This window comes from Quercus suber, unplaced genomic scaffold (assembly GCF_002906115.3).
Source record: "Quercus suber isolate HL8 unplaced genomic scaffold, Cork oak 2.0 scaffold_207, whole genome shotgun sequence".
In the NCBI taxonomy this organism is placed as follows: domain Eukaryota; kingdom Viridiplantae; phylum Streptophyta; class Magnoliopsida; order Fagales; family Fagaceae; genus Quercus; species Quercus suber.
In genome coordinates, this window is record NW_027069665.1 from 306159 (window position 1) to 312008 (window position 5850).

The following is a 5850-nucleotide window of genomic DNA, read 5'->3' on the forward strand; positions in this document are numbered from 1 at the left end:
GATGCCAATAATAATAACGATAATAAATCAACGTCATTGATCATTAGTATTGAATTATTTGACAACACTTTTACAATGTCTTTCTTTATCATTTCTCAATTCACAAATCTAAAAACCTCTTTATCAATTTAGTTATCAACCGAACTTAATAGTTTCAAATCATTTTATAACTTTAGTCTCTTAATAACAATACAACGGACGCACATAATTTCACAATATATTAAAATAGTGGACTGTTAGTAGTAGATTTATGGGCCAAAATGGCCTTTTACCATTAATTTTTGAAATATTTGGCAAAAAGACACTGTTTTGGAAATAAATAGGGAAGTACCACTTTTTCAAGTACTCGAGTTTAGTGAACTCGAGTACCCCATTTTCTAATTCCACCATGGTATGCTGACATGTCATTGGATTTAAAAATTCCGTTTGGTACTCGAGCTTCGTGGTTTCGAGTACTGTTTAAAAAAGTACCCGAGTCCAGTTAGCTCGAGTATGGCTGTACTACATTACTAATAACACAAGATTCAATTTTATTTGTTACTCTCACTTTCACTTCTCACTCTCACTTACTAGAAGACACTCTCATTCTCCTTCACACACATACAAAGCCCAAATCCTCACACCATCGGCGGCAGAAAACTCGTCGGCGGCAGAAGACTCTCGTTGGCGACTGAACTCAGCTCTCTCACTATGAACACACTCTTACTCTCACACTTTCACTCTCCTTCACACCCAAACATAAAAACCCCAACCCTCCATCGGCGGCCCAAACCCTCACTCCATCGGCGGCAGAAGAATCTCGCTGGCAACCTCTCATTCAGCTCTCTCACTGTCTTGCACTAAGGTTAGTGTTAGAAATTTAGACCCCTTAAACCAATCGGATTAATCTAGTTAATTAGCCAAGTGATTAACTTAGTCAATTTATGCAATTTTAGGTTATCACAAACATACAATCATATCAAAAATATAAAGCTGCGGAATAATAAATAACTCAATGATATGATCACCCAGGAAACCACACGGTAAAAACCTAGGGAGGATTTGACCTAACTATTCTCAAGGTAAACCTGAATCCACTATGTGAAAGAATCGAAGTTCATACAAAAGGACTTACAAGCTCCCCGCTTGACTTCTTAATGCTACCCACCAGTAGAACTTACTGACATGACCACGTGCAAGCTCCGAATCCAGACTCCTTCTTTCTTGGATTCTCCAATCAAGATACAAGCACCCATGCTTGTTATTCTTTAAGCTCCAATAGCAACAACCTTGTTGATCATCAAGATATAGATATAATCTCTACCTTGAAAACCCTAAATTTATGTGAAGGAAAGCTCCTCAATGATCTCATAAAAGATTCACATAAACCGCAAATATGAGCAACAAAGACTTAGAAAGGTTTGAGTACAAAACCCTAGATATAAAAGAGGCACTCTCTTCTCTCTCTCTAAAAGCTCTAAAACGTTCTAGGGTTTCTCTTATATATAGGAGAGTTTTACTTGAACCCCAAGATGTTTAAATAGAGTTTGGGCTGAGTTGGAATTCTGCAGAAAAATGTTCTGGCCGACTTTCGATCGATTGAGTCTAATTTTCGATCGATCGAGCTAGACCGAAAGTAACTAATACTTCTGCAGCCACTCGATTCCAACTTTACGTAAAAGACACAACTTTGAGCAAGCCTAAACAAGACTAAACAACCTGTTTTGATCATGGTTTGCCAACAATACACATTAGAGTTCTAAATACATAAAATCCTAAGTCTTTAGAACCTAACAAACTCCCCCTTTGGCAATTCGTGACAAAACACAAACTAAAAGCTTAAAGTTTACAAATAAAAGCCCTTTACAAAAATAATGCTTATAAATAAAAATTCAATCTAACTATTATCCATCAGTTGCAAGTGAAGACAGCAGCTCAATTGAATCAACCTATATATTCCTGAAACACTCAACAAATGCATAAACGCATGTGTGACAGAAAAACAGTAAATCAACAAATAAATTCTTGACTTCACAAAACACAAAACAAAGACATATATCATGAATAACTCATAAATATAAATCAATGAGCAGTGAATCAAGAAACTTATATAAAAACTCAAGCAAATAACAAATATGCAAACTAACTCTCCCCCGAAGTTAGATGCATCAAAAAGTTTTTATATTCTCCCCCTAAACAAAACAAACCCTAAACAAAACAAACAGGTCATTTATGTCTCCCCCTTTTTGTCACGTATTGACAAAGACTACCTAATCAGAAGGTAGACAGAAAACATACGCAACAGAGTAAGAGAAAATAGAGACAACTCCCCCTATGAAGAGCAACAACTCCCCCTAAGAACCACAAAGGTTAAAAAAAATTTCTCCCCCTATAAAAATAGGAAAAACAAAACAAGTTTTGGAAAAAACAATTTTGGGGAAATATGAGGAGGTGGGGATAAATAAAAACACACAAACCAAAGTTAAAAACTAAGGTGAGGATACACGTGAAGAAAAAATATTCTCTCTTTCAATAAAATGTAAACATTGCACTATGTGACCCATAAACAGTTGCATGAGTAGAGAAAATATTTGCACACTGATTATCCATCATATCCCTTAAGAAAAATATTTTCTGCAGTTCACACATAAAAAGGCATATACTAGAAAGTACAAAACTAAAAAATTAATCAATTAATTTTTAAATCAAGTTGAGTACCAAATTTAGCAAAGTGTATGCATGTTATGTGTGAAAACAATGAGAGATATGATTGCAAAACTACAAGATGGATACAAAAACAATGCAATGCATGTGAATCCTAAACACAAATGATGCATGAAAAAAATATTTTGGTCAAAAATATAGAAACTGAAAATTTTTCAATTTCGATCGATCGAGAATCGATCGAACATCAATCGAGTCAGGCAGACTCAAACCAAAAATTTTAATCGCAATTTCGATTGATCGAAAAATAGGTTCGATCGATCGAAAGTTTGGAAAAATTAGATTTTTGAAAAACAGAGCATTTTAATGTAGAAACTCCTCAAAGCACATTGTTTTATAAAAAATGCATGAGTATGAGATGAAAAGTTTTTCAAAAACACTTGAATTTAACCCAGATCTTCCAAAATCAGGATTTTCAATTAATTTGTCCTCAAAGCGCAAACATTAAACACATTTTGCATTAAAATCAAGGAACTTTTAATCTTGGATGGCCACAACAAAATCACACACAATATAATGTACCAAGTTTAGCAAAGAGTAACTTGTGTAGTGTGTGCAACTAGCAAAAGCTTGAGATACATGTGAGGTGATATGTGAATAGCTATTAATCACAAAGTCTACAAAATTCATCACAAAGAATTTAAAAGGGACTATCACCTAAAGAGTTACATCCTATAATTCCTACATCTCCTAGAACATAAGCTTGCAATTATGTAAGTTTCTTGAATTTTGCCTCATAATATACACACCAATTTTAATTATGTGATTTAGTATCAAGCCTAATAGTACACACCAATTTTAAGCATTTAGCAATTAGACCGAGGCTGTACCTTATGTTCTTTTTGTGCATGTGCTACACTTTCTCGAGCATAGAATCCTATGATATGCACTAAGGTGTTCATGATTGGCTAGTTAATAGTGGTGAGATGGTTATTTATGTCTTTCTCAAAAAGATTAAGTCCGACAGTCAAAGGCATGTGACTTCAAGATCAAGACAAAGTGATAAACACCATAAACATCTTTCCCACACAACATGCACTACAAAATTTCAACTAGTCAAGTGTAATAAATAAGCTCATCAAAGCTAAATAAGGTACATAAACTTGTTATGTAAAGATAATATGGCCAATCCTTGATTATAAATCCAAGATGTGAAATACAAAACCCAAAAATCTTTTTGGTTTTAAAAACTATAGGACCAAAAACAAAAAACACATATTATGCTAAATGAACAATGCAAATGCAATGCATGACAGTGCTTAACTAAGCTATAGAGGGTACACAAACAAGAAATATCAATTTCTTAATTAGCCCTTGAGTACATGTACAAATTAGTACATACTCACACAAAATCAGAAATAGTTTAGCACAAACTATTCAAGTTTCTCCACAATGTCAAGGATGTTCTAAATCAAGAGAAAGATACCATAATTCGTGTAATCCTCAAGAAAAATAAAATTAGACACAAAATAAAATATTTTTGTCTTTTTGAAAATTTTCAATGTTTTTGGATTTTTTTTTAAATAAAAAAAAACCTAAAAAACAAAACAACCAAAAACAAAAACAAAACATGTCCACAATTAATTGAAAGAATTAAATCAAGGATAAGTTAGCAACACTCACCTTGGAGAATCTTTTCTCACCCATATAGCACAAGTCTTCGGCTTTGTAGGTGAAAATTCATGTGAAGCAGAGTGTATTTGAGGAATTACATCAATCTTCTGAGAGAGACTAAAATCCTGCAAATTCCTTTCACAAGCCAACAAGCTCAAATTTTTCAAAAGCATATGAAACAATTTATTTGGACTTATGATAGGAGAAATATTATCACATATCCTAGATTGACATACAGAATGCTTAAATTTCAACTTATGACAATTGGAACGAATGTGATCGGAGACACCACAAAAGTGACAAATAGGAACAAATTTAGGAACATCAGTATTCCTAACAGCAAATCTAGTCTCATATTTTGGTTTTTGCCTCAATAAAGAACAATTTGGTCTAATGTGACCAACAACACCACAAAGGTGACAGGTAGGCACAAAAACAGATTTCTTTTGCACACTAGTAGCAGGTTTAGACATAGGTTTAGAAATTTTAGCGTTAACATCAGAACTTTTACCTTTGTCTAAACTAGTAAAATAAGCCTTTTCTTTATTATTCCTTTTAAAAGAAGGGATATAAACACTCTCAGTTTTAGGCTTAAGAGAAACAGAAAAACTTCTGTTATCAATAGCAGGCTTGGTACTAGTCAAATTTTCAATTTTAGCTTTAGATTCAACTAACTCTTGTTCCAAGCTTTTCATCTTCTCATCTTGAGAGGAAATTTGATTTCTCAAAAATTCATTCTTTTTATTAGACTCATCCAATCTTACAAGCAAATCCTCTTTTTCAAGATTAGCCAATTTTAACTCTTCTTTAAATTTCTTAGAAATTTTCAAAGATTTAGATAATTCCTTACGAAGAGTTTCAAAAGCATCAAAAAAATCAACAGAAACAATAGTGTCATTTTTATTCAAAACATCACAGGCACCAATAAAATCAGCAGAAGCATGAGCAGAAACATGATCAGAAAGACACTTCAAATTATCCATGACAACAGGGGTCAAGGATCAGCTCTTAGATCAAAAGATCTAAAACATAAGAGCTACCCGCTCTGATAACACTTGTAAGAAATTTAGACCCCTTAAACCAACCGGATTAACCTAGTTAATTAGCTAAGTGATTAACTTATTCAATTTATGCAATTCTAAGTTATCATAAACATACAATCATATCAAAAATATAAAGCAGCGGAATAATAAATAACTCAATGATATGATCACCTAGGAAACCACACGGTAAAAACTTGGGGAGGATTTGACCTAGCTATACTCAAGGTAAACCTGAATCCACTATGCGAAAGAATCGAAGTTCATACAAAAGGACTTACAAGCTCCCCGCTTAACTTCCTAATGCTACCTACCAGTAGAATTTACTGACATGACCACGTGCAAACTCCGAATCCACGGACTCCTTCTTTCTTGGATTCTCCAATCAAGATACAAGCACCCATGCTTGTTATTCTTTAAGCTCCAATAGCAGCAACTTTGTTGATCATCAAGATGTAGATATAATCTCTACTTTGAAAACCCTAAATTTATA